Source organism: Bombina bombina, chromosome 1, assembly GCF_027579735.1.
Source record: "Bombina bombina isolate aBomBom1 chromosome 1, aBomBom1.pri, whole genome shotgun sequence".
Classification (NCBI taxonomy): Eukaryota; Metazoa; Chordata; class Amphibia; order Anura; family Bombinatoridae; genus Bombina; species Bombina bombina.
Window position 1 is genome coordinate 519043343 of NC_069499.1, and position 22110 is coordinate 519065452.

Sequence of the window (22110 nt, forward strand, 5' to 3'; positions counted from 1 at the left end):
TTGGCTTTCTACAAACATGTAGATGAGTGTCCTGGGGTAAGTAAATCTTATTTTCTGTGACACTCTAAGCTATGGTTGGGCACTTTGTTTATAAAGTTCTAAATATATGTATTCAAACATTTATTTGCCTTGACTCAGAATGTTCAACTTTCCTTATTTTTCAGACAGTCAGTTTCATATTTGGGATAATGCATTTGATTTAATCATTTTTTCTTACCTTCAAAAATTTGACTATTTTCCCTGTGGGCTGTTAGGCTCGCGGGGGCTGAAAATGCTTCATTTTATTGCGTCATTCTTGGCGCGGACTTTTTTGGCGCAAAAATTATTTTCCGTTTCCGGCGTCATACGTGTCGCCGGAAGTTGCGTCATTTTTTGACGTTATTTTGCGCCAAAAATGTCGGCGTTCCGGATGTGGCGTAATTTTTGGCGCCAAAAAGCATTTAGGCGCCAAATAATATGGGTGTCTTATTTGGCGCTAAAAAATATGGGCGTCGCTTTTGTCTCCACATTATTTAAGTCTCATTTTTCATTGCTTCTGGTTGCTAGAAGCTTGTTCTTTGGCATTTTTTCCCATTCCTGAAACTGTCATTTAAGGAATTTGATCAATTTTGCTTTATATGTTGTTGTTTTTTCTCTTACATATTGCAAGATGTCTCACGTTGCATCTGAGTCAGAAGATACTACAGGAAAATCGCTGTCTAGTGCTGGATCTACCAAAGCTAAGTGTATCTGCTGTAAACTTTTGGTAGCTATTCCTCCAGCTGTTGTTTGTATTGATTGTCATGACAAACTTGTTAATGCAGATAATATTTCCTTTAGTAAAGTACCATTGCCTGTTGCAGTTCCTTCAACATCTAAGGTGCAGAATGTTCCTGATAACATAAGAGATTTTGTTTCTGAATCCATAAAGAAGGCTATGTCTGTTATTTCTCCTTCTAGTAAACGTAAAAAATCTTTTAAAACTTCTCTCCCTACAGATGAATTTTTAAATGAACATCATCATTCTGATTCTGATGACTCTTCTGGTTCAGAGGATTCTGTCTCAGAGGTTGATGCTGATAAATCTTCATATTTATTTAAAATGGAATTTATTCGTTCTTTACTTAAAGAAGTTCTAATTGCTTTAGAAATAGAGGATTCTGGTCCTCTTGATACTAATTCTAAACGTTTGGATAAGGTATTTAAATCTCCTGTGGTTATTCCAGAAGTTTTTCCTGTTCCTAATGCTATTTCTGCAGTAATTTCCAAAGAATGGGATAAATTGGGTAATTCATTTACTCCTTCTAAACGTTTTAAGCAATTATATCCTGTGCCGTCTGACAGATTAGAATTTTGGGACAAAATCCCTAAAGTTGATGGGGCTATTTCTACCCTTGCTAAACGTACTACTATTCCTACGTCAGATGGTACTTCGTTTAAGGATCCTTTAGATAGGAAAATTGAATCCTTTCTAAGAAAAGCTTATCTGTGTTCAGGTAATCTTCTTAGACCTGCTATATCTTTGGCTGATGTTGCTGCAGCTTCAACTTTTTGGTTGGAAACCTTAGCACAACAAGTAACACATCATGATTCTCATGATATTATTATTCTTCTTCAGCATGCTAATAATTTTATCTGTGATGCCATCTTTGATATTATCAGAGTTGATGTCAGGTTTATGTCTCTAGCTATTTTAGCTAGAAGAGCTTTATGGCTTAAGACTTGGAATGCTGATATGGCTTCTAAATCAACTCTACTTTCCATTTCTTTCCAGGGTAACAAATTATTTGGTTCTCAGTTGGATTCTATTATTTCAACTGTTACTGGTGGGAAAGGAACTTTTTTACCACAGGATAAAAAATCTAAGGGTAAAAACAGAGCTAATAATCGTTTTCGTTCATTTCGTTTCAACAAAGAACAAAAACCTGATCCTTCATCCTCAGGAGCAGTTTCAGTTTGGAAACCATCTCCAATCTGGAATAAATCCAAGCCAGCCAGAAAGGCAAAGCCTGCTTCTAAGTCCACATGAAGGTGCGGCCCTCATTCCAGCTCAGCTGGTAGGGGGCAGGTTACGTTTTTTTCAAAGAAATTTGGATCAATTCTGTTCACAATCTTTGGATTCAGAACATTGTTTCAGAAGGGTACAGAATTGGTTTCAAGATGAGACCTCCTGCAAAGAGATTTTTTCTTTCCCGTGTCCCAGTAAATCCAGTAAAAGCTCAAGCATTTCTGAATTGTGTTTCAGATCTAGAGTTGACTGGAGTAATTATGCCAGTTCCAGTTCAGGAACAGGGGATGGGGTTTTATTCAAATCTCTTCATTGTACCAAAGAAGGAGAATTCCTTCAGACCAGTTCTGGATCTAAAAATATTGAATCGTTATGTTAGGATACCAACGTTCAAGATGGTAACTGTAAGGACTATCTTGCCTTTTGTTCAGCAAGGGAATTTTATGTCCACAATAGATTTACAGGATGCATATCTGCATATTCCGATTCATCCGGATCATTATCGGTTCCTGAGATTCTCTTTTCTGGACAAGCATTACCAGTTTGTGGCTCTGCCGTTTGGCCTTGCTACAGCTCCAAGAATTTTTACAAAGGTTCTCGGTGCCCTTCTGTCTGTAATCAGAGAACAGGGTATTGTGGTATTTCCTTATTTGGACGATATCTTGGTACTTGCTCAGTCTTTACATTTAGCAGAATTTCATACGAATCGACTTGTGTTGTTTCTTCAAGATCATGGTTGGAGGATCAATTTACCAAAAAGTTAATTGATTCCTCAGACAAGGGTAACCTTTCTGGGTTTCCAGATAGATTCAGTGTCCATGACTCTGTCTTTAACAGACAAGAGGCGTCTAAAACTGATGGCAGCTTGTCGAAACCTTCAGTCACAATCATTCCCTTCGGTAGCCTTATGCATGGAAATTCTAGGTCTTATGACTGCTGCATCGGACGCGATCCCCTTTGCTCGTTTTCACATGCGACCTCTTCAGCTTTGTATGCTGAATCAATGGTGCAAGGATTACACAAAGATATCTCAATTAATATCTTTAAAACCGATTGTTCGACACTCTCTAACGTGGTGGACAGATCACCATCGTTTAATTCAGGGGGCTTCTTTTGTGCTTCCGACCTGGACTGTAATTTCAACAGATGCAAGTCTCACAGGTTGGGGAGCTGTGTGGGGATCTCTGACGGCACAAGGAGTTTGGGAATCTCAGGAGGTGAGATTACCGATCAATATTTTGGAACTCCGTGCAATTTTCAGAGCTCTTCAGTTTTGGCCTCTTCTGAAGAGAGAATCGTTCATTTGTTTTCAGACAGACAATGTCACAACTGTCGCATACATCAATCATCAAGGAGGAACTCACAGTCCTCTGGCTATGAAAGAAGTATCTCGAATTTTGGTTTGGGCGGAATCCAGCTCCTGTCTAATCTCTGCGGTTCATATCCCAGGTGTAGACAATTGGGAAGCGGATTATCTCAGTCGCCAAACGTTGCATCCGGGCGAATGGTCTCTTCACCCAGAGGTATTTCTTCAGATCGTCCAAATGTGGGAACTTCCAGAAATAGATTTGATGGCGTCCCATCTAAACAAGAAACTTCCCAGGTATCTGTCCAGATCCCGGGATCCTCAGGCGGAGGCAGTGGATGCATTATCACTTCCTTGGAAGTATCATCCTGCCTATATCTTTCCGCCTCTAGTTCTTCTTCCAAGAGTAATCTCCAAGATTCTGAAGGAATGCTCGTTTGTTCTGCTAGTAGCTCCGGCATGGCCTCACAGGTTTTGGTATGCGGATCTTGTCCGGATGGCCTCTTGCCAACCGTCGACTCTTCCGTTAAGACCAGACCTTCTGTCACAAGGTCCTTTTTTCCATCAGGATCTGAAATCCTTAAATTTAAAGGTATGGAGATTGAACGCTTGATTCTTCGTCAAAGAGGTTTCTCTGACGCTGTGATTAATACTATGTTACAGGCTCGTAAATCTGTATCTAGAGAGATATATTATAGAGTCTGGAAGACTTATATTTCTTGGTGTATTTCTCATCATTTTTCTTGGCATTCTTTTAGAATTCCGAGAATTTTACAGTTTCTTCAGGATGGTTTAGATAAAGGTTTGTCCGCAAGTTCCTTGAAAGGACAAATCTCTGCTCTTTCTGTTCTTTTTCACAAAAAGATTGCTATTCTTCCTGATATTCATTGTTTCTCCAACATAGGTGTGTCCGGTCCACGGCGTCATCCTTACTTGTGGGATATTCTCTTCCCCAACAGGAAATGGCAAAGAGCCCAGCAAAGCTGGTCACATGATCCCTCCTAGGCTCCGCCTACCCCAGTCATTCTCTTTGCCGTTGTACAGGCAACATCTCCACGGAGATGGCTTAGAGTTTTTTAGTGTTTAACTGTAGTTTTTATTATTCAATCAAGAGTTTGTTATTTTAAAATAGTGCTGGTATGTACTATTTACTCAGAAACAGAAAAGAGATGAAGATTTCTGTTTGTATGAGGAAAATGATTTTAGCAACCGTTACTAAAATCCATGGCTGTTCCACACAGGACTGTTGAGAGGAATTAACTTCAGTTGGGGGAACAGTGAGCAGTCTCTTGCTGCTTGAGGTATGACACATTCTAACAAGACGATGTAATGCTGGAAGCTGTCATTTTCCCTATGGGATCCGGTAAGCCATGTTTATTAAGATTGTAAATAAGGGCTTCACAAGGGCTTATTAAGACTGTAGACTTTTTCTGGGCTAAATCGATTCATTATTAACACATATTTAGCCTTGAGGAATCATTTAATCTGGGTATTTTGATAAGTTTATATCGGCAGGCACTTTTTTAGACACCTTTCTCTTTAGGGGCTTTCACAAATCATAGGCAGAGCCTCATTTTCGCGCCGGTGTTGCGCACTTGTTTTTGAGAGGCATGACATGCAGTCGCATGTGTGAGGAGCTCTGATACATAGAAAAGACTTTCTGAAGGCGTCATTTGGTATCGTATTCCCCTTTGGGCTTGGTTGGGTCTCAGCAAAGCAGACACCAGGGACTGTAAAGGGGTTAAAGTTAAAAACGGCTCCGGTTCCGTTATTTTAAGGGTTAAAGCTTCCAAATTTGGGGTGCAATACTTTTAAGGCTTTAAGACGCTGTGGTGAAATTTTGGTGAATTTTGAGCAATTCCTTCATATTTTTTCGCAATTGCAGTAATAAAGTGTGTTCAGTTTAAAATTTAAAGTGACAGTAACGGTTTTATTTTAAAACGTTTTTTGTACTTTGTTATCAAGTTTATGCCTGTTTAACATGTCTGAACTACCAGATAGACTGTGTTCTGAATGTGGGGAAGCCAGAGTTCCTTCTCATTTAAATAAATGTGATTTATGTGACAATGACAATGATGCCCAAGATGATTCCTCAAGTGAGGGGAGTAAGCATGGTACTGCATCATTCCCTCCTTCGTCTACACGAGTCTTGCCCACTCAGGAGGCCCCTAGTACATCTAGCGCGCCAATACTCCTTACTATGCAACAATTAACGGCTGTAATGGATAATTCTGTCAAAAACATTTTAGCCAAAATGCACACTTATCAGCGTAAGCGCGACTGCTCTGTTTTAGATACTGAAGAGCATGACGACGCTGATAATAATGGTTCTGAAGGGCCCCTAAACCAGTCTGATGGGGCCAGGGAGGTTTTGTCTGAGGGAGAAATTACTGATTCAGGGAACATTTCTCAACAAGCTGAACCTGATGTGATTACGTTTAAATTTAAGTTGGAACATCTCCGCATTCTGCTTAAGGAGGTATTATCCACTCTGGATGATTGTGACAAGTTGGTCATCCCAGAGAAACTATGTAAAATGGACAAGTTCCTAGAGGTCCCGGGGCTCCCAGAAGCTTTTCCTATACCCAAGCGGGTGGCGGACATTGTAAATAAAGAATGGGAAAGGCCCGGTATTCCTTTCGTCCCTCCCCCCATATTTAAAAAATTGTTTCCTATGGTCGACCCCAGAAAGGACTTATGGCAGACAGTCCCCAAGGTCGAGGGAGCGGTTTCCACTTTAAACAAACGCACCACTATACCCATAGAAGATAGTTGTGCTTTCAAAGATCCTATGGATAAAAAATTAGAAGGTTTACTTAAAAAGATGTTTGTTCAGCAGGGTTACCTTCTACAACCAATTTCATGCATTGTCCCTGTCACTACAGCCGCGTGTTTCTGGTTCGATGAGCTGGTAAAGGCGGTCGATAGTGATTCTCCTCCTTATGAGGAGATTATGGACAGAATCAATGCTCTCAAATTGGCTAATTCTTTCACCCTAGACGCCACTTTGCAATTGGCTAGGTTAGCGGCTAAGAATTCTGGGTTTGCTATTGTGGCGCGCAGAGCGCTTTGGTTGAAATCTTGGTCAGCTGATGCGTCTTCCAAGAACAAGCTACTTAACATTCCTTTCAAGGGGAAAACGCTGTTTGGCCCTGACTTGAAAGAGATTATCTCTGATATCACTGGGGGTAAGGGCCATGCCCTTCCTCAGGATCGGCCTTTCAAGGCCAAAAATAAACCTAATTTTCGTCCCTTTCGTAGAAACGGACCAGCCCAAAGTGCTACGTCCTCTAAGCAAGAGGGTAATACTTCTCAAGCCAAGCCAGCTTGGAGACCAATGCAAGGCTGGAACAAGGGAAAGCAGGCCAAGAAACCTGCCACTGCTACCAAGACAGCATGAAATGTTGGCCCCCGATCCGGGACCGGATCTGGTGGGGGGCAGACTCTCTCTCTTCGCTCGGGCTTGGGCAAGAGATGTTCTGGATCCTTGGGCGCTAGAAATAGTCTCCCAAGGTTATCTTCTGGAATTCAAGGGGCTTCCCCCAAGGGGGAGGTTCCACAGGTCTCAGTTGTCTTCAGACCACATAAAAAGACAGGCATTCTTACGTTGTGTAGAAGACCTGTTAAAAATGGGAGTGATTCATCCTGTTCCATTAGGAGAACAAGGGATGGGGTTCTACTCCAATCTGTTCATAGTTCCCAAAAAAGAGGGAACGTTCAGACCAATCTTAGATCTCAAGATCTTAAACAAGTTTCTCAAGGTTCCATCGTTCAAAATGGAAACCATTCGAACAATTCTTCCTTCCATCCAGGAAGGTCAATTCATGACCACGGTGGATTTAAAGGATGCGTATCTACATATTCCTATCCACAAGGAACATCATCGGTTCCTAAGGTTCGCATTCCTGGACAAGCATTACCAGTTCGTGGCGCTTCCTTTCGGATTAGCCACTGCTCCAAGGATTTTCACAAAGGTACTAGGGTCCCTTCTAGCTGTGCTAAGACCAAGGGGCATTGCTGTAGTACCTTACTTGGACGACATTCTGATTCAAGCGTCGTCCCTTCTCAGATCTCACGGATGGAAAGTGAACGTGGAAAAGAGTTCTCTATCTCCGTCAACAAGGGTTCCCTTCTTGGGGACAATAATAGACTCCTTAGAAATGAGGATTTTTCTGACAGAGGCCAGAAAAACAAAACTTCTAGACTCTTGTCGGATACTTCATTCCGTTCCTCTTCCTTCCATAGCGCAGTGCATGGAAGTGATAGGTTTGATGGTAGCGGCAATGGACATAGTTCCTTTTGCGCGCATTCATCTAAGACCATTACAACTGTGCATGCTCAGTCAGTGGAATGGGGACTATACAAACTTGTCTCCGAGGATACAAGTAAATCAGAGGACCAGAGACTCACTCCGTTGGTGGCTGTCCCTGGACAACCTGTCACAAGGGATGACCTTCCGCAGACCAGAGTGGGTCATTGTCACGACCGACGCCAGTCTGATGGGCTGGGGCGCGGTCTGGGGATCCCTGAAAGCTCAGGGTCTTTGGTCTCGGGAAGAAGCTCTTCTACCGATAAATATTCTGGAACTGAGAGCGATATTCAATGCTCTCAAGGCTTGGCCTCAGCTAGCGAGGGCCAAGTTCATACGGTTTCAATCAGACAACATGACAACTGTTGCGTACATCAACCATCAGGGGGGAACAAGGAGTTCCCTGGCGATGGAAGAAGTGACCAAAATCATTCTATGGGCGGAGTCTCACTCCTGCCACCTGTCTGCTATCCACATCCCAGGAGTGGAAAATTGGGAAGCGGATTTTCTGAGTCGTCAGACATTGCATCTGGGGGAGTGGGAACTCCATCCGGAAATCTTTGCCCAAGTCACTCAACTGTGGGGCATTCCAGACATGGATCTGATGGCCTCTCGTCAGAACTTCAAAGTTCCTTGCTACGGGTCCAGATCCAGGGATCCCAAGGCGGCTCTAGTGGATGCACTAGTAGCACCTTGGACCTTCAAACTAGCTTATGTATTCCCGCCGTTTCCTCTCATCCCCAGGCTGGTAGCCAGGATCAATCAGGAAAGGGCGTCGGTGATCTTGATAGCTCCTGCGTGGCCACGCAGGACTTGGTATGCAGATCTGGTAAATATGTCATCGGCTCCACCATGGAAGCTACCTTTGAGACGAGACCTTCTTGTTCAAGGTCCGTTCGAACATCCGAATCTGGTCTCACTCCAGCTGACTGCTTGGAGATTGAACGCTTGATCTTATCGAAGCGAGGGTTCTCAGATTCTGTTATCGATACTCTTGTTCAGGCCAGAAAGCCTGTAACTAGAAAGATTTACCACAAAATTTGGAAAAAATATATCTGTTGGTGTGAATCTAAAGGATTCCCTTGGGACAAGGTTAAGATTCCTAAGATTCTATCCTTCCTTCAAGAAGGATTGGAAAAAGGATTATCTGCAAGTTCCCTGAAGGGACAGATTTCTGCCTTGTCTGTGTTACTTCACAAAAAGCTGGCAGCTGTGCCAGATGTTCAAGCCTTTGTTCAGGCTCTGGTTAGAATCAAGCCTGTTTACAAACCTTTGACTCCTCCTTGGAGTCTCAACTTAGTTCTTTCAGTTCTTCAGGGGGTTCCGTTTGAACCCTTACATTCCGTTGATATTAAGTTATTATCTTGGAAAGTTTTGTTTTTGGTTGCAATTTCTTCTGCTAGAAGAGTTTCAGAATTATCTGCTCTGCAGTGTTCTCCTCCTTATCTGGTGTTCCATGCAGATAAGGTGGTTTTACGTACTAAACCTGGTTTTCTTCCAAAAGTTGTTTCTAACAAAAACATTAACCAGGAGATTATCGTACCTTCTCTGTGTCCGAAACCAGTTTCGAAGAAGGAACGTTTGTTGCACAATTTGGATGTTGTTCGCGCTCTAAAATTCTATTTAGATGCTACAAAGGATTTTAGACAAACATCTTCCTTGTTTGTTGTTTATTCCGGTAAAAGGAGAGGTCAAAAAGCAACTTCTACCTCTCTCTCTTTTTGGATTAAAAGCATCATCAGATTGGCTTACGAGACTGCCGGACGGCAGCCTCCCGAAAGAATCACAGCTCATTCCACTAGGGCTGTGGCTTCCACATCGGGCCTTCAAGAACGAGGCTTCTGTTGATCAGATATGTAGGGCAGCGACTTGGTCTTCACTGCACACTTTTACCAAATTTTACAAGTTTGATACTTTTGCTTCTTCTGAGGCTATTTTTGGGAGAAAGGTTTTGCAAGCCGTGGTGCCTTCCATCTAGGTGACCTGATTTGCTCCCTCCCATCATCCGTGTCCTAAAGCTTTGGTATTGGTTCCCACAAGTAAGGATGACGCCGTGGACCGGACACACCTATGTTGGAGAAAACAGAATTTATGTTTACCTGATAAATTGCTTTCTCCAACGGTGTGTCCGGTCCACGGCCCGCCCTGGTTTTTTAATCAGGTCTGATAATTTATTTTCTTTAACTACAGTCACCACGGTTTCATATGGTTTCTCCTATGCAAATATTCCTCCTTAACGTCGGTCGAATGACTGGGGTAGGCGGAGCCTAGGAGGGATCATGTGACCAGCTTTGCTGGGCTCTTTGCCATTTCCTGTTGGGGAAGAGAATATCCCACAAGTAAGGATGACGCCGTGGACCGGACACACCGTTGGAGAAAGCAATTTATCAGGTAAACATAAATTCTGTTTTTGTACAAGCTTTGGTTCGTATAAAACCTGTCATTAAGTCAATTTCTCCTCCTTGGAGTTTGAATTTGGTTCTGGGGGCTCTTCAAGCTCCTCCGTTTGAACCTATGCATTCATTGGACATTAAATTACTTTCTTGGAAAGTTTTGTTCCTTTTGGCCATCTCTTCTGCCAGAAGAGTTTCTGAATTATCTGCTCTTTCTTGTGAGTCTCCTTTTCTGATTTTTCATCAGGATAAGGCGGTGTTGTGAACTTCTTTTGAATTTTTACCTAAAGTTGTGAATTCCAACAACATTAGTAGAGAAATTGTGGTTCCTTCATTATGTCCTAATCCTAAGAATTCTAATGAGAAATCGTTGCATTCTTTGGATGTTGTTAGAGCTTTGAAATATTATGTTGAAGCTACTAAATCTTTCAGAAAGACTTCTAGTCTATTTGTTATCTTTTCCGGTTCTAGAAAAGGCCAGAAAGCTTCTGCCATTTCTTTGGCATCTTGGTTGAAATCTTTAATTCATCTTGCCTATGTTGAGTCGGGTAAAACTCCGCCTCAGAGAATTACAGCTCATTCTACTAGGTCAGTTTCTACTTCCTGGGCGTTTAGGAATGAAGCTTCGGTTGATCAGATTTGCAAAGCAGCAACTTGGTCCTCTTTGCATACTTTTACTAAATTCTACCATTTTGATGTATTTTCTTCTTCTGAAGCAGTTTTTGGTAGAAAAGTACTTCAGGCAGCGGTTTCAGTTTGAATCTTCTGCTTATGTTTTTCGTTAAACTTTATTTTGGGTGTGGATTATTTTCAGCAGGAATTGGCTGTCTTTATTTTATCCCTCCCTCTCTAGTGACTCTTGTGTGGAAAGATCCACATCTTGGGTAATCATTATCCCATACGTCACTAGCTCATGGACTCTTGCTAATTACATGAAAGAAAACATAATTTATGTAAGAACTTACCTGATAAATTCATTTCTTTCATATTAGCAAGAGTCCATGAGGCCCGCCCTTTTTTTGTGGTGGTTATGATTTTGTATAAAGCACAATTATTCCAATTCCTTATTTTATAGTGCTTTCGCACTTTTTTATCACCCCACTTCTTGGCTATTCGTTAAACTGAATTGTGGGTGTGGTGAGGGGTGTATTTATAGGCATTTTGAGGTTTGGGAAACTTTGCCCCTCCTGGTAGGAATGTATATCCCATACGTCACTAGCTCATGGACTCTTGCTAATATGAAAGAAATGAATTTATCAGGTAAGTTCTTACATAAATTATGTTTTTGTGTGTAGATTTTTCTTAGACATAAAAAATGTGTAAGTGGCCAAAGTTTACATTTTTTTTTATAGTATTTTACTTTCATGTTACATTTTTAATTAAAAGGTTTGTATTGAGTGCAACCATTAACTTCTTGCTAGTAATATGAGCACGGTCCTCCTGCAATATCCATAATGCTTTAGTAAAGATATGTAGCCATTCTCTTAAATTTTCAGATTGTGTGTTAATCTTTGCACTATCCCTATGCATTTTCAATATTTTTTTCTGCTGTCTTGCAACAAATTAACTTTCTAGGTAAGAGTGGAAAAAATAAGTGTATTATATGGACAGTGTAGTGTAAAATTGGTTTATCCTTAATTTATTTAGAATTGCTTGGTATACCAGCTGCAAAGTTTAAAATATATTGGAAATTGCTTGTTTATATACTTTTTTGTATATAAAATTGCTATTTATTTTGTAAAAATATGATGGTCTACAGTCCTCCATAACATATGGGATATATTTCCTGCCATTAGGAGGAGGTCAAGAACCCATACAAGAGCTTTTAAAGCTCTTCCACCTCTCATCTCTCTCTTTGTTTTGTTCTTGGCCTCGAAGGAGATAATTGAGAATAGAGGTTGTTCCAGCTAAAAGCTTATGGATTACAAATTGGTAGCTCAGACCTTTTGTGAGACCCAGAGTCCTGAGGAGTACAAGTTATAAAAAAAAAAGAAAAAACTCTTCACAGCAGGTGAATGATACAGGAACACAGGAATACCCTGTTATGTGCACAGCATTTCCCTAAAGGGACTTCAGACTTAACTACCCTCAGGCGTTGCGGGAACTCGTCCCTTGCTTCCCCCTGAGTGACTTAACTATTTCCTACTTCAATCCTCTGCGGTACTCGATACCTGCACTGGGTGGGCTCTCTATTGGATACTGGTGCAGCTGCATTAACAATGATATGTGTGGTAAGCCAGTGGAGGGGTGCTGTGTAATGTAACTCCTTTGCATAGACTCAGCCCAGAGGCTATTTAGAGGTACTCTGACATAGGTACAGCATAGCCAGGGGACTTAACCTGCTCCCCTCATGAAACATTTTTTTTCTCCATATCATGTCTCTAACTGTTCTACTAGCATTGTGAACATTATAAGGGAAGCATCTGATCCTTTTTAACCCTCTGACAGCTTTAGGAATTAGTTATTGAGCACTTTAATTATGTATATGGCCCTTTAAGAGAACCAGCAATAGCTGTTAAGTAGTGCAGGCACCGGTTAGACTAGGGAACATATTTTGACACAGTTTATATGCTTATTATGCTTGGTGCACTATATTTGATTCACAAATAGCCAAAAGTGTTTTTTTCATTACACAAAGACACTTTACTCCCAGTAGTAGCTCCGCTCCCTCAGTGTTCCCAGGCTTTTCTCTCTCAATTCATAGCCTCTGTGACTAGATATCATCTACAAAAGTTGGGGCCTGTTTCTAAAAAGATTCAAATCTGATTTTCAGTGCCTGCCAATCCCAGGAAGGGGTGAATACCCATACACAAGCTGCCAGGGGGTACTTAAGGGCATCTTCTTATTTCTGAGGGATATAAAGCTGATTACATTGGGAGATTGTATAAGTCTCTGTCAGAATGTTTTATAGTGTAGTGGGCTCTCTACCAGGTTTTCTCTGTACTGTTTATTATATAAGGTATCATTGTATACTGTTATATAAGTACATACATAGAACACAATATTTTTGTCCTCACTGAGATTTCGATGGATGTGTCAGTTGCCGATAGATGTCCTTGACAAGGGTTTATCCACTATTTTCTGCCTTATCTCTTTTTTCATAGGAAGTTGGCTAAACTTCATGAGGTTCAGACTTTTGTTCAGGTGTTATTAAGAAGTAGGCCACTGATAGAACCTATTTCTCCACTCTGGAATATGAACTTACTTTCTCCTGTTAAGTGTAGTCAGTCCACGGGTCATCATTACTTCTGGGATATTAACTCCTCCCCAACAGGAAGTGCAAGAGGATCACCCAAGCAGAGCTGCTATATAGCTCCTCCCCTCTACGTCACACCCAGTCATTCTCTTGCACCCAACTAATAGATAGGATGTGTGAGAGGACTGTGGTGATTATACTTAGTTTTTATATCTTCAATCAAAAGTTTGTTATTTTAAAACAGCACCGGAGTGTGTTGTTCTTTCTCAGGTAGAATTTGAAGAAGAATCTACCTGAGTTTTTGGATGATTTTAGCCGGCGTAGCTAAGATTCATTTTGCTGTTCTCGGCCATTCTGAGGAGTGAGGTAAACTTCAGATCAGGGGACAGCGGGCAGGTTCACCTGCAAAGAGGTATGTTGCAGTATATTATTTTCTGAGGAATGGAATTGACTGACAAAATACTGCCAATACCGATATAATGTAAGTTCAGCCTTAAATGCAGTAGTAGCAACTGGTATCAGGCTGTTATGTATATATATGTGTACACTTCAGTATTCTGGGGAATGGCACTTCACTGGGATAATACTATATGCATATAATTTTTAGCCTAACTTGCAGTGGGAACGTCTAGCAACAGGCTGTTTAATGACATTTCATGTTATTTGATTTTAAACGTTTTTGCTGGCATGCTAAATTGTTTAATTATCTGAGGTACTGGGTGAAAAATTGTTTTGGGCACTGTTTTTCCACTTGGCTGTCGTTTATTTTAATTTAAGACAGTTTACTGAACTTCCCTCACTGCTGTGTGTGAGGGGGAGGGGCCTATTTTGGCGCTTTTGCTACGCATCAAAAATTCAGTAAAAAGTCTGTTTCTCTCCCTGCATGATCCGGATCGTCTCTACAGAGCTCAAGGGTCTTCAAAAATTATTTTGAGGGAGGTAATCACTCACAGCAGACCTGTGAGATTGTGCTTTGACTGTGATAAAAAAACGTTTATATTTTGTACATTTTTTTCTGCTATTAAGGGTTAGTTATCCATTACTAATGGGGGCAATCCTTTGCTAAATTTATGCCTTTACCGGGAAAAATTTGGTTTTTATAATTTCTCCGGTTCATTGTTATTCAACTGTCATAATTTTTTTCTGTGCTTCTTAAAGGCACAGTGCGTTTTCCATATTACTTGTAATTTGAGTGAAAAGTATTTCCAAGCTTGCTAGTTTAATTGCTAGTTTGTTAAACATGTCTGACTCAGAGGAATATCTCTGTGCTATATGTGCAAAAGCCAAGGTGGAGCCCAATAGAAATTTATGTACTAATTGTATTGATGCTACTTTAAATAAAAGTCATTCTGTACAAATTGAACATCATTCACCAAACAACGAGGGGGAAGTTATGCCGACTAACTTGCCTCACGTGTCAGTACCTGCATCTCCCGCTCGGGAGGTGCGTGATATTGTAACGCCGAGTACTTCAGGGCGGCCATTACAAATCACACTACAGGACATGGCTAATGTTATGACTGAAGTTTTGTCTAAATTACCAGAACTTAGAGGTAAGCGAGATCACTCTGGGGTGAGAACAGAGTGCGCTGATAATATTAGGGCCATGTCAGATACTGCGTCACAATTTGCAGAACATGAGGACGGAGAGCTTCATTCTGCGGGTGACGGATCTGATCCAAATAAACTGGATTCAGACATTTCAAATTTTAAGTTTAAGCTGGAAAACCTCCGTGTATTACTAGGGGAGGTGTTAGCGGCTCTGAATGATTGTAACACAGTTGCAATACCAGAGAAAATGTGTAGGTTGGATAAATATTTTGCGGTACCGTCGAGTACTGAGGTTTTTCCTATACCTAAGAGACTTACTGAAATTGTTACTAAGGAGTGGGATAGACCCGGTGTGCCTTTCTCACCCCCTCCTATATTCAGAAAGATGTTTCCAATAGACGCCACCACACGGGACTTATGGCAAACGGTCCCTAAGGTGGAGGGAGCAGTTTCTACTTTAGCTAAGCGTACCACTATCCCGGTGGAGGATAGCTGTGCCTTTTCAGATCCAATGGATAAAAAGTTAGGGTTACCTTAAGAAAATGTTTGTTCAACAAGGTTTTATATTGCAACCCCTTGCATGCATTGCGCCTGTCACGGCTGCAGCAGCATTTTGGTTTGAGTCTCTGGAAGAGACCCTTGACTCAGCTCCATTAGATGAGATTACACACAAGCTTAAAACCCTTAAGCTAGCTAATTCATTTATTTCTGATGCCGTAGTACATTTAACTAAACTTACGGCTAAGAATTCCGGATTCGCCATTCAGGCGCGCAGAGCGCTGTGGCTAAAATCCTGGTCAGCTGATGTTACTTCTAAATCTAAATTACTTAACATACCTTTCAAAGGGCAGACCTTATTCGGGCCCGGTTTGAAAGAAATTATCGCTGACATTACAGGAGGTAAAGGCCATGCCCTGCCTCAAGACAGAGCCAAACCTAGGGCTAGACAGTCTAATTTTCGTGCCTTTCGTAACTTCAAGGCAGGAGCAGCATCAACTTCCTCTGCACCAAAACAGGAAGGAGCTGTTGCTCGCTACAGACAAGGCTGGAAACCTAACCAGTCCTGGAACAAGGGCAAGCAGGCCAGAAAACCTGCTGCTGCCCCTAAGACAGCATGAAGTGAGGGCCCCCGATCCGGGAACGGATCTAGTGGGGGGCAGACTTTCTCTCTTCGCCCAGGCTTGGGCAAGAGATGTCCAGGATCCCTGGGCGTTAGAGATCATATCTCAGGGATATCTTCTGGACTTCAAAGCCTCTCCCCCAAAAGGGAGATTTCATCTTTCAAGGTTGTCAACAAACCAGATAAAGAAAGAGGCGTTTCTACGCTGTGTACAAGTGCTTTTACTAATGGGAGTGATCCATCCGGTTCCGCGGTCGGAACACTGACAAGGGTTTTACTCAAATCTGTTTGTGGTTCCCAAGAAAGAAGGAACCTTCAGACCAATCTTGGATTTAAAGATCCTAAACAAATTCCTAAGAGTTCCATCGTTCAAAATGGAAACTATTCGGACAATCTTACCCATGATCCAAAAGGGTCAGTACATGACCACAGTGGATTTAAAGGATGCCTACCTTCATATACCGATTCACAAAGATCATTACCGGTATCTAAGGTTTGCCTTCCTAGACAGGCATTACCAGTTTGTAGCTCTTCCATTCGGATTGGCTACGGCTCCAAGAATCTTCACAAAGGTTCTGGGCTCTCTTCTGGCGGTACTAAGACCGCGAGGAATTTCGGTGGCTCCGTACCTAGACGACATTCTGATACAAGCGTCAAGCTTTCAAACTGCCAAGTCTCATACAGAGTTAGTACTGGCATTTCTAAGGTCGCATGGGTGGAAGGTGAACGAAGAGAAGAGTTCTCTCTTACCACTCACAAGAGTTCCCTTCTTGGGGACTCTTTTAGATTCTGTAGAAATGAAGATTTACCTGACAGAAGACAGGTTAACAAAGCTTCAAAATGCTTGCCGTGTCCTTCATTCCATTCAACACCCGTCAGTGGCTCAATGCATGGAGGTAATCGGCTTAATGGTAGCGGCAATGGACATAGTACCCTTTGCACGCCTACATCTCAGACCGCTGCAATTGTGCATGCTAAGTCAGTGGAATGGGGATTACTCAGATTTGTCCCCTACTCTGAATCTGGATCAAGAGACCAGAAATTCTCTTCTATGGTGGCTTTCTCGGCCACATCTGTCCAGGGGGATGCCATTCAGCAGACCAGATTGGACAATTGTAACAACAGACGCCAGCCTACTAGGTTGGGGCGCTGTCTGGAATTCCCTGAAGGCTCAGGGATCATGGACTCAGGAGGAGAGTCTCCTTCCAATAAACATTCTGGAATTGAGAGCAGTTCTCAATGCCCTTCTGGCTTGGCCTCAGTTAACAACTCGGGGGTTCATCAGGTTTCAGTCGGACAACATCACGACTGTAGCTTACATCAACCATCAAGGAGGGACAAGAAGCTCCCTAGCGATGATGGAAGTTTCAAAGATAATTCACTGGGCAGAGTCTCACTCTTGCCACCTGTCAGCGATCCACATTCCTGGAGTGGAGAACTGGGAGGCGGATTTCCTAAGTCGTCAGACTTTTCATCCGGGGGAGTGGGAACTTCATCCGGAGGTCTTTGCCCAAATACTTCGACTTTGGGGCAAACCAGAGCTTCCTTGTTACGGGTCCAGGTCCAGGGACCCGGGAGCGGTCCTGGTAGATGCTTTGACAGCACCTTGGACCTTCGGGATGGCCTATGTGTTTCCACCCTTCCCGATGCTTCCTCGATTGATTGCCAGGATCAAACAGGAAAGAGCATCGGTAATTCTAATAGCGCCTGCGTGGCCACGCAGGACCTGGTATGCAGATCTAGTGGACATGTCATCCTGTCCACCTTGGTCTCTGCCTCTGAGACAGGACCTTCTAATTCAGGGTCCTTTCAAACATCAAAATCTAATTTCTCTGAAGCTGACTGCTTGGAAATTGAACGCTTGATTTTATCAAAGCGTGGTTTTTCGGAGTCAGTTATTGATACCTTAATACAGGCTAGGAAACCTGTTACCAGAAAGATTTACCATAAAATATGGCGTAAATACTTACATTGGTGCGAATCCAAGAGTTACTCATGGAGTAAGGTTAGGATTCCTAGGATATTGTCTTTTCTACAAGAGGGTTTAGAAAAGGGTTTATCTGCTAGTTCCTTAAAGGGACAGATCTCAGCTCTGTCCATTCTTTTACACAAACGTCTGTCAGAAGTTCCAGACGTTCAGGCTTTTTGCCAGGCTTTGGCCAGGATTAAGCCTGTGTTTAAAACTGTTGCTCCACCATGGAGCTTAAATTTAGTTCTTAACGTTTTACAGGGTGTTCCGTTTGAACCCCTTCATTCCATTGATATCAAGCTGTTATCTTGGAAAGTTCTGTTTTTAATGGCTATTTCCTCGGCTCGTAGAGTCTCTGAGTTATCAGCCTTACATTGTGATTCTCCGTATCTGATTTTTCATTCAGATAAGGTAGTTCTGCGTACTAAACCTGGGTTCTTACCTAAGGTTGTCACTAACAAGAATATCAATCAAGAGATTGTTGTGCCATCATTGTGTCCTAATCCTTCTTCAAAGAAGGAACGACTTCTACACAATCTAGATGTAGTCCGTGCCCTGAAATTTTATTTACAGGCAACTAAAGATTTTCGCCAAACTTCTTCCCTGTTTGTCGTTTATTCTGGACAGAGGAGAGGTCAAAAAGCTTCTGCTACCTCTCTCTCTTTTTGGCTTCGTAGCATAATACGTTTAGCCTATGAGACTGCTGGACAGCAGCCTCCTGAAAGAATTACAGCTCATTCCACTAGAGCTGTGGCTTCCACTTGGGCCTTTAAGAACGAGGCCTCTGTTGAACAGATTTGCAAGGCTGCAACTTGGTCTTCTCTTCATACTTTTTCCAAATTTTACAAATTTGACACTTTTGCTTCTTCGGAGGCTGTTTTTGGGAGAAAGGTTCTTCAGGCAGTGGTCCCTTCCGTATAAAGATCCTGCCTGTCCCTCCCGTCATCCGTGTACTTTAGCTTTGGTATTGGTATCCCAGAAGTAATGATGACCCGTGGACTGACTACACTTAACAGGAGAAAACATAATTTATGCTTACCTGATAAATTCCTTTCTCCTGTAGTGTAGTCTGTCCACGGCCCGCCCTGTTTTTTATGGCAGGTCTAAATTTTTAAATTATACTCCAGTCACCACTGCACCCTATAGTTTCTCCTTTCTCGTTTGGTTCTCGGTCGAATGACTGGGTGTGACGTAGAGGGGAGGAGCTATATAGCAGCTCTGCTTGGGTGATCCTCTTGCACTTCCTGTTGGGGAGGAGTTAATATCCCAGAAGTAATGATGACCCGTGGACTGACTACACTACAGGAGAAAGGAATTTATCAGGTAAGCATAAATTATGTTTTTCTCTATATTGCAATGTTATTTTCTTGAACCATTGCATTCCATTGATATTTACTATTATATAGGAAAGCACTTTTTCTATTAGCAACTCTTTTGCATAAAGAGTTTCTAAATTGTTAACCTTGTCTTGTGATTCTACATTTCTCACTATTCACAAGATGAAGGCTAAATCTTCAAGCAACTAAAAGATTTCAGACAAACTTGTAGTTGTTTTCTCCAACATAGGTGTGTCCGGTCCACGGCGTCATCCTTACTTGTGGGATATTCTCTTCCCCAACAGGAAATGGCAAAGAGCCCAGCAAAGCTGGTCACATGATCCCTCCTAGGCTCCGCCTACCCCAGTCATTCTCTTTGCCGTTGTACAGGCAACATCTCCACGGAGATGGCTTAGAGTTTTTTAGTGTTTAACTGTAGTTTTTATTATTCAATCAAGAGTTTGTTATTTTGAAATAGTGCTGGTATGTACTATTTACTCAGAAACAGAAAAGAGATGAAGATTTCTGTTTGTATGAGGAAAATGATTTTAGCAACCGTCACTAAAATCCATGGCTGTTCCACACAGGACTGTTGAGAGCAATTAACTTCAGTTGGGGGAACAGTGAGCAGTCTCTTGCTGCTTGAGGTATGACACATTCTAACAAGACGATGTAATGCTGGAAGCTGTCATTTTCCCTCTGGGATCCGGTAAGCCATGTTTATTACGATTGTAAATAAGGGCTTCAAAAAGGGCTTATTAAGACTGTAGACTTTTTTTGGGCTAAATCGATTGATTATTAACACATATTTAGCCTTGAGGAATCATTTTATCTGGGTATTTTGATATAATAATATCGGCAGGCACTGTTTTAGACACCTTATTCTTTAGGGGCTTTCCCAAAGCATAGGCAGAGCCTCATTTTCGCGCCGGTGTGGCGCACTTGTTTTTGAGAGGCATGGCATGCAGTCGCATGTGAGAGGAGCTCTGATACTTAGAAAAGACTTTCTGAAGGCGTCATTTGGTATCGTATTCCCCTTGGGGCTTGGTTGGGTCTCAGCAAAGCAGATACCAGGGACTGTAAAGGGGTTAAAGTTCAAAACGGCTCCGGTTCCGTTATTTTAAGGGTTAAAGCTTCCAAATTTGGTGTGCAATACTTTTAAGGCTTTAAGACACTGTGGTGAAAATTTGGTGAATTTTGAACAATTCCTTCATGTTTTTTCGCATTTGCAGTAATAAAGTGTGTTCAGTTTAAAATTTAAAGTGACAGTAACGGTTTTATTTTAAAACGTTTTTTGTACTTGTTATCAAGTTTATGCCTGTTTAACATGTCTGAACTACCAGATAGACTGTGTTCTGAATGTGGGGAAGCCAGAATTCCTATTCATTTAAATAAATGTGATTTATGTGACAATGACAATGATGCCCAAGATGATTCCTCAAGTGAGGGGAGTAAGCATGGTACTGCATCATTCCCTCCTTCGTCTACACGAGTCTTGCCCACTCAGGAGGCCCCTAGTACATCTAGCGCGCCAATACTCCTTACTATGCAACAATTAACGGCTGTAATGGATAATTCTGTCAAAAACATTTTAGCCAAAATGAACACTTATCAGCGTAAGCGCGACTGCTCTGTTTTAGATACTGAAGAGCATGACGACGCTGATATTAATATTTCTGAAGGGCCCCTAACTCAGTCTGATGGGGCCAGGGAGGTTTTGTCTGAGGGAGAAATTACTGATTCAGGGAACATTTCTCAACAAGCTGAACCTGATGTGATTGCATTTAAATTTAAGTTGGAACATCTCCGCATTCTGCTTAAGGAGGTATTATCCACTCTGGATGATTGTGACAAGTTGGTCATCCCAGAGAAACTATGTAAAATGGACAAGTTCCTAGAGGTGCCGGGGCTCCCAGAAGCTTTTCCTATACCCAAGCGGGTGGCGGACATTGTTAATAAAGAATGGGAAAGGCCCGGTATTCCTTTCGTCCCTCCCCCCATATTTAAAAAATTGTTTCCTATGGTCGACCCCAGAAAGGACTTATGGCAGACAGTCCCCAAGGTCGAGGGAGCGGTTTCCACTTTAAACAAACGCACCACTATACCCATAGAGGATAGTTGTGCTTTCAAAGATCCTATGGATAAAAAATTAGAAGGTTTGCTTAAAAAGATGTTTGTTCAACAGGGTTACCTTCTACAACCAATTTCATGCATTGTCCCTGTCGCTACAGCCGCATGTTTCTGGTTCGATGAGCTGATAAAGGCGGTCGACAGTGATTCTCCTCCTTATGAGGAGATTATGGACAGAATCAATGCTCTCAAATTGGCTAATTCTTTCACCCTAGACGCCACTTTGCAATTGGCTAGGTTAGCGGCTAAGAATTCTGGGTTTGCTATTGTGGCGCGCAGAGCGCTTTGGTTGAAATCTTGGTCGGCTGATGCGTCTTCCAAGAACAAGCTACTTAACATTCCTTTCAAGGGGAAAACGCTGTTTGGCCCTGACTTGAAAGAGATTATCTCGGATATCACTGGGGGTAAGGGCCACGCCCTTCCTCAGGATCGGCCTTTCAAGGCAAAAAATAAACCTAATTTTCGTCCCTTTCGTAGAAACGGACCAGCCCAAAGTGCTACGTCCTCTAAGCAAGAGGGTAATACTTCTCAAGCCAAGCCAGCTTGGAGACCAATGCAAGGCTGGAACAAGGGAAAGCAGGCCAAGAAGCCTGCCACTGCTAACAAGACAGCATGAAATGTTGGCCCCCGATCCGGGACCGGATCTGGTGGGGGGCAGACTCTCTCTCTTCGCTCAGGCTTGGGCAAGAGATGCTCTGGATCCTTGGGCGCTAGAAATAGTCTCCCAAGGTTATCTTCTGGAATTCAAGGGACTTCCCCCAAGGGGGAGGTTCCACAGGTCTCAGTTGTCTTCAGACCACATAAAAAGACAGGCATTCTTACATTGTGTAGAA

At 42.2% G+C, this 22110-nt stretch overlaps 1 protein-coding gene across 1 annotated transcript in view; it reads left to right on the forward strand.

Moving 5' to 3' along the window:
- GLS (glutaminase) overlaps positions 1-22110 on the forward strand; it is a 1045544-nt gene that overhangs the window by 1001583 nt on the left and 21851 nt on the right. The window lies entirely within an intron of this gene.